Below are 7,833 nucleotides of genomic sequence, written 5' to 3'. Positions count from 1 at the left end.
CAGTTTATGTTTTGTTTTTTTATGGAGAGCATACCATTATATCTGTCTTTCCCTAGCTGTCCTTTCTAGAGTAAGTATATCTGTGCACCCGTCTGTCCATCCATGCATCTGTCCATCTCCCTTCCATCCAACAAGTCACCAGGCCTATGTAACACAGCTGAAACCCTCCACCAGAAGCATGGCGTAAGAGAGGGCTGGATATGGTTTGCAGGTGTAAACAGAAAAGAATGCTTGTGCAGTGCTCTGCAATGGTAGGAGGGCCAAGATACATGATCAGGAACAGAATTCCTTCTGTGACTAATGTTTTGTTTTGTGTTACAGATAAAGCAGAACTAAACTAATTATCAATTTTTTTTCCTCCCTTCTTGCTTCTCCTGGCTTAAAACAACAAAAGAGCTCTTGCAATTCCAAAGTCAATTAGTCACTGGGCTAGAACATAGGCTTTTGACATTGTAATTAGACTTCATTAATGGATCACCACCAGCAGCAAGATGGAAACCTACCAGATGAGCCTCTCCTTGCATTTTCTTTCAGCTAATTACGTGCTTATCTTGGAAACAAAAGATGCTGTGAATAAAGAAAAAAACCCCAATTATGTGTCCCAAATTGTGGACTGATGGGCTTATAGTGAAAGCCTCCTTGCTTGAGGTTATAAAATGGTCCTTCTGCAGCCACAGAACTTCTTTTCCTTACCTTTGCTTGCTGCCCACTACATATCACCAGTCCTTCTCTCCATGTTGCCACCAATCCCAAGTTCGTTTAGGTCTTCTGGCAAAGTAATTTATAAAATGCTGTCCCTTGGGTGTGCAAAAAACTCTTGTCCACTTTTTCCTTACCTCCTCTTTGGGTACTGAGCGTGCCATGGAAGGACTGAAGCCGCCATTGCTCTCAGAAGCAGGAGGAGATCTCTGCGTTCCAGCAGAGCTCTCTTGCCAACAAGACCCCTCTGGGGAAGCAATTTTCTCATGCAGGTCATTGATATTATAGCACAGGGTGATTAGTAATCAAATAAAAAACTGCTTTCAATTAAACTGAGGGCTTCTAGCTTGGTAGCATCTTTCAATAGCAATTTGTAACACTAATACAAAACAATTACTGCTAATTAATGGGTAGGTAGCAGACCAGGTATTATGACAATTTTTCTCCAAGCAACACCAGGCAGTGAAACCTGTCTCAGACTGTATTGATATGGAGAAATAGTGTGAAATGGGGACAATGATCGTGATTGTATATGTCTGCTCAAGGAATGTGGGTATGGTGACTAGTCATGGGTGTGGTGTATGGTCACATAGTCACACAGCTTTGAGGAGACACCTACAGTTTTGAGGAGACACCTGCCCTTCTTCCTCTAACAAAGGGGCTATTTATAAAAAGGATGAGAAAAGGATGAGAGATATTCCGATGCTATCTAGAGGAAGGGAGTGCTAAGTCTCCTTGCTGGAGAAGATCCGGATGGTCACAAGAACATGAATCACCTACAAACCTGCAAGACCACCACATTCCAGGCAAAGGTCTGATAAGCTAATTAACATATGAAGCAAGAGTAAGTGGGTTTGGGTAACAAATTTGCATAGGATTAATTGAATATTCATTTGTTTTATTGTATAAATGTGAGATGGTTTGTCACTGCGGGCATGCACGCTTGTGGAGGAGCGATCCCCCGTGCATCTGCGTGCAATAAACATACCTACTTTATAACTTTCGAGTTATAGAGTCTAATTCCATACGTCAGTATGAATGTACTGTTCCCTGTGAAAAGTAAGGAACCCATGGTGGCGACTTGGTTTTGGGGGAGCCCTGCACCACGGCAGGGTGCAAGACCCTGAGACAAAACTCCACAGTCCTTTTGCAGGCAGCAGGATGAAGGGGGGGGGGGGGGGGGGGCGCATCAGCAGTGCAAAAGTTGCTTTCCAAGAGGGTGAGAGGGATGTGAGCCATGTTTTCCATCCCTGTTACACAGTGACATGTTTTGTTTGGGATTTTGGAACTGGAAAAATAGACTTTTTTGCAGACAAAAATACAGTAAATGCAAGACAGTGTGGAAGAAGGCCACAACCCAACACATTAGCACATAAAAATGTTTTTTTATTAAAAGAAAAAATTGCAGATGAAGTTCGAAAGAAACAAATAGGATCATTTCAATTTGTTAAAACACCACCATTTTTTGATTTGTTTCTTTTTGGGTTCTCCCCCAAGTTTGATGTTCCTCTTAATAAAAAAAAAAAAAAAAAGAATATAGTATAAGAAAATAATCCCCCTCACTTGAAAGACTCCTAACCAAAGGTTTTCCTAACCCCTTTTTCTGTGGGAAAAGTGTTGGTTTCCTGCAGCAGAAGAACTTAATTGTGGATAAATTATGAACATAGCAGGAGGCAGGGGAGGTCTGCATTCCTCTCACAATAAATGAAATTGAGTATTATTAATACATAGCAAGATTAAAGCAATTTCCGTCTGATTCATGGCTCCTGCTTTCTCTAAAGACAAGTGAGGTGGACAGAATTGCCTGTTTCTGCTTTCAAGTCTCAAGTATTTCCACCAGATTTGCACTTGCTTTCTGTCCTAATGAAGAGAGGGTAAACAGTTTCTGCTACCATGTAAACCCAGCCATAGGTGGTCAGAGCAGCAGGGACTGCACTCAGCAATTGTGGCATTGTTTTGTGAAAACTTGCTATAACATTTTGTCTTGAGTGATCCATTTTCATCAGCGGATAAATAAGAAGTTAAATTTTCTCATGTTAGCTTTTTATATAATCTAAATTAAAAAATATTTTTTTAAAAAAAGGAGATAAGCTATTGCAACCAATCAAGCTGACTAAATGACTGCTAGTTAATAAAAGAGTACTGGTGCTGTTTTACACTGTGTACCGGCATTGAAATGCTAAATAATCTGCAGACAAGTGACACTTCTAAGATGCCCTACCAAGAGAGGTCATTAGTCCTTTCCAGAAATAAAAGGAACAATTCCACTTTGCGAACAAGCTGGAAAAGCTGGAAAGCAGAAGAGGAAGAAGATCACAAGGGAAGTCAACAAACATACATGGAGTCCCCTCTGCTGAAAGGAATGTATCAGATGGGGCAAAGATGGGGCAAAGATTACAGCAGAAGAGAAAGGTTGTTTTTTCAACATTGGAAACATGACAGGCTGTTCAGGCTTCCCAGAATAACCAGTGGCTTCTAGAGCAGTGGAGGTAGAGAGGGACCACCTGCAGATGCAAGCAGTTGTGAGGCTATCAGGGACTGCTGGTGATTCAGCTAGGTCAATGGTCCTTTTAACCTGGGTTTGATACTAATGCATTCATGTTGCTCATTATTTGAAAGATATTATGGACACACTGCCATGAATTAGGTGGCCCTGGCTTAAAGAATGTGGCAATGTCTCCCTCTAGTAGCTGCCCCGACAATGAAAATTGCCTCTGACCTGCTGGTTTTGATTAAGTGAATTTTCTGTTTCCCCACGAACGGAGAACACTGGCTTTCACCCTGAGGATATTTCCTTTGATTCATACTGTCTGTACATATTCTGTATGGCTCACTGAACCAATGTGTCTCTGACTGCAGTGCATAATAATGCATAGGAGTAGTTCTGGCCACTGAAGGAAAAATGTACATTGTGTGAGAGCAACAAGGATGCAGCTCCATTTGTCCTGAGCTTACTGTTATCATTTACATAAGTAAACAGAACAAGGGAAATGTGAGTCATTCCACTCTGATTCAGAAGCATTTTACACCCTGCCTGCTGGAATGGAAGTGCCCCAAAGGAGCATCAGACAACAGCAGCTCTACCAAGCAGCCCACCAGCTATAGAAATGTGTATGTCAGGTTGTCTCTCTGTGTACTTTTTGTAATACTTCACCCCCAATTTCCTTTTCATAACTCTGCAATGACTGGGTGCTCAAAAGCTAGTAATTTTTTCCCCTCAATGATACCAATTGTTCTAATAGAAGCTATTACCTCTCCCGGCAAACCTTGTCTCCATGGAATCCTCAGACCATCATGGTCAAAGCACCACTACCATTTTCCCCTCTTGCACATCCATCTCATTAGCACTCCTCCATCACTCAGGTGCCTCACCACATTGTCCTCCAGGAGACTTCCAACAGCCCTTATCTGCAGCCCCAGCTGCCCCCACTTTCTGTGGGCTCATACAGTGTAGCATTGCCTGTCACATTTCTCTCCTCAATAGCCTGTGAAAAGAACCAGATGTATGACCTTTTTCACAATCCTGCATGCAAGAGTCCAATCCTATACCTGCAGCCTCTAACTTCCCCTCTATACCCCCCACCTTCCCTCCTGGATTTCACAAGGTCCCTTGGTGGCCCGTGCCGTTCCCAGAGGTGAGCAGGCTGCAGTCTCTACACCAAGGACACCCAAGTGTGACAACATTCCTTTGGTTTCGCACTTCTCTTTAGTCTCATCCCTACAAAGAATGTGCTTTTAGACATGAGATCCAAGGTCCAACTACTGACACAAACAGGGGTTGCTGCAATCAAATGCAAAGACTTCTGCCCATGCTGACCATGTGAGTTTGTTTTATTCTCTTCTAAACCCGGAGATTGGATCACTCTATGTTTCTCTGCAGATCTGTAAATTGAAACTAAAGAGTAGACTGAAAAGGAGCTGCTCGTATCATATAACCACTGACCTTCCTGAAGAACTTTAATGCCTGAAACATCCTAAAATTTGTTTTGAATCAATTCAATATCACCTCAGCACAAGGCAATCTCTATATCTGAAAAAGGCCGCAAGGAGGAACAAGTTTGTGTGAGCCAGACTGGCAGTGTTGCAGGCAGGATTTTGATTACAAGACTGTAGATACTACTTCTTAATGGGATTGATTGAAAGCTTCAAATTTATTATCCTTTACATGGGGTCACTTTATCTAGGGGTATGCCTTTTTATTTTTCCTCGCAGGTGCAGGTTCGTCACTTCTGCTGATGCTAATGGAAATCACATATTCTTGCTGGCAAGAAGGCCACAGAAAGTGACACAAATCCTTTTACCCTCACATCAAGTTGGAAGTGGCTTTGTCCAGAACAACAGAGCGCCTGTATCAGAAAGTGCCTCAGTCTGAAGAGTGGCTTGCAGTATGGTGGAGAGAATCCTGTGCTGAAGAGGCCGGTGGTGATTTCAGGTGAGCCGCCCTTTGCACTGCAGGTTTTTGACCTGTAAAACTTGACAACCCCCCTTTTTCCTGACCCTCTTTTCCTCTTAGTCATTTGTGCTCGGCATAGCAGGAGGCGGCTCTTGCCAAGTGATGGGAATTGCACCTAATGCAGATCTGGGTCTTTCCAGCATCTCCACCTGTTAAGAGTACACAAGACCTGCTCCCTTTGGTGTTTTACAGCATGACTTGTGCTCAGGTGCAATTTCTCAGGCCTGACACAACTATTGCACGGTGCCCTGACTGGAAGCTCTTCCAGTCCTGCTGATGCTCAGATTAACTTCCCAGGACACAGCCAGCAATGGGGCTCTCCATTGGCCTGTACCGAGTGGCTGCAAAATGCCATGATGGACCCAAACCCTCAGTTTGCTTTCCAGGAGTTGGTGGGCCCCCAGGGGGGAGCACTGGGGAGAAAGCAAGATGTTGCAGTAGCAGTGCAGTGCACTCTTGCTGCTTCTCCCATCTCTGGACCACAGATGCTCCTGGTGCCAGCCAGCCATGGGTGTTCTGCTCCCCCTGCAACTCCACAGCGGAGGTATTCCCATCCTGATACTTGGATTGTCTCTCAGCTGCTTCATTTCTGAGGGTATAAATTATGTCCCTGGCAGGCCAGGGAGAAGCTGATGCTTTGCAGCTGAGCCCCCTGGCTTCTCAAAGAAAACTCAACCGAAAAAAAAAAAAAAGGAGAAAAAAAAAAAAAGGGTCGGAATCATGAGGTATGCCAGCCTGGGAGCAAGCAGCAGCTGGCGCTGGTCAGCACTGACACCAGTGAAGTGAGCTGACGGCCTGAGGTCAGGAGGGGTGTTGCAGGTGGACACTGCCCTGTGTCCCAGACATCACTTATCCTGGTCACTGGGGAGCCAGCACCATCTGCAGACTCAGGTGACAACTGTCAGAGCAGCCCACGGCAGTGAAAGGGCTGTGCTGGAAGCCTGAGCTGCAAGCTGAAGCAAACTCACCTCCACTTTGGCACTGACAAGATGCTGGGTTGTGGTTGTCAGCAGAGGCTCTGTGGTAAAACAGCCCAGGAGCCCGGGCACCTTCTCCTGCCCTTAGCCTGTGCCCAGGGCTCAGGGGCCAGCAGCGCGGGAAAGCAAAGCTGTGGCTGGACTCCAGCCCAGAGCCCTCTTGGTAACACTCGCCATGACAAGAATTTGAAAATTTGAAACTGCTTCTTACTGGCCCTGGCTGAGCAATGATACTCTTGAGGAATTAATAGCTGTATTGGTTGTCTAAATTCCTGGGAATGATGGTTCCCTGATGTCGGCCATCCATTAGCAAGAGGAGCATCACTGGAAGCCCAGCTGAGACCCAGCTTCTATAATTTTCCCCTGCAAAGACAACATCATTTTACCCATTTCACTTGCAGTTAAACAAACTGGTTTTCCCCCTCTGCCAGGGAAAATTAGGAGTTCTTTGATTCCTGACCTTGTCCATGCCAAGATGATTTGCTCTTCCCTTGTACTTCTTGACAGCTTCCTCTTTTCGAGTCTGCTTCTGCCCTAGGCTGTGGTCTCCCCTCGGGCGTCTTGGCACTTGGCGCTGAGAGGTGATGGGTTAGGCATCGCTGATGATTAAACAGATCAGTATGAATGCTTCTCTTTCCTCCTCCTTAGCCTAGATACCCTGGTAGCTATCATTCTCCCAAGCCAGGCATCCTCCACTCGCAGTCAGGCCTGAACTCTGCATGATGGATCACCCCTCCAGGCAGCCCGACAAAGCCCTCCATTAGCTGCCAGAGCCCTGGCAGTGGCATCACTGTTAAATTGGGTACGTAGTACCTGAGGCTACTCTACCAATAGACTTAACAAGCAGCTTGGCAGTTGTGCTCTCCTGCTCTCCTGCTTAGACAATGCTCTCCGGAATGGATGATGGCAGGCAGTACAGATGGGAGGGGGGAATTGATTAATAAAAGAAGCAATTTTTGCTCCCCCGCTCTGCTCTCATTACTGGCATTTGAAAGCTAGGATTCACATTTCTTCTGAGCTCTGGTGTTGTGTACAGATGTGAAGCTGTGTCTCTTGGGAGTGCTTCCACCAGCAGAATTCAGATGGGAGGAAATGGGCTGGTGACACCCAGCAGACAATAATCTATTGGAAAGTATCCTCTGCAGATGTGCTTCCTCTTCAGCACTTATTATTGTTATCAATAAGATTCCTTCCCTTCTGCCCCACCCAAGGCTAAAAAGGGGCTGATATTTAATCTTCCCCCACACCACCACCCCCACCCCCCCACCCTGAAGGATGAAACAAATGAGTGAAAGAAAAGAAAGAAAAAGTGTCTGTTCTGGGTGAGATCGACTCCCATGTGGAGGAGATGAACGAGACTTCTGGGTCACACTAGTTCCACTGAAGCCTAGATGCTAGCTTTGCTAGGCAACATCTGTAGAGCAGTTTGGTTCTTAGGTTTTACCCATGACATGCCCTTGCTGGCTTCCACCCCCTGAATAAAAGTGTAGAGCAGAAACTTCTCCTGGGTAGGCTTCAGCGCTCCCCTGAAGGTTCCAGTAGCCTTGTGGGCTGTTCCTTTTCAGCAAGGCAAGGCTATGGCAGGTCTGTCATCTTTCCACCTCATGGCTCTTTCACCACAAGCTGTGTTTTACCAGTCAGGCTGTGAGTGCTTTGTACACAGCATCTATCCCTGGCCTGCTGGAGGGCAGCACGCAGTTCATC

Source organism: Falco punctatus (genome assembly GCF_963210335.1).
Source record: "Falco punctatus genome assembly, chromosome: 3".
Taxonomy (NCBI): domain Eukaryota; kingdom Metazoa; phylum Chordata; class Aves; order Falconiformes; family Falconidae; genus Falco; species Falco punctatus.
Note: the sequence above shows the minus strand (reverse complement) of the source record.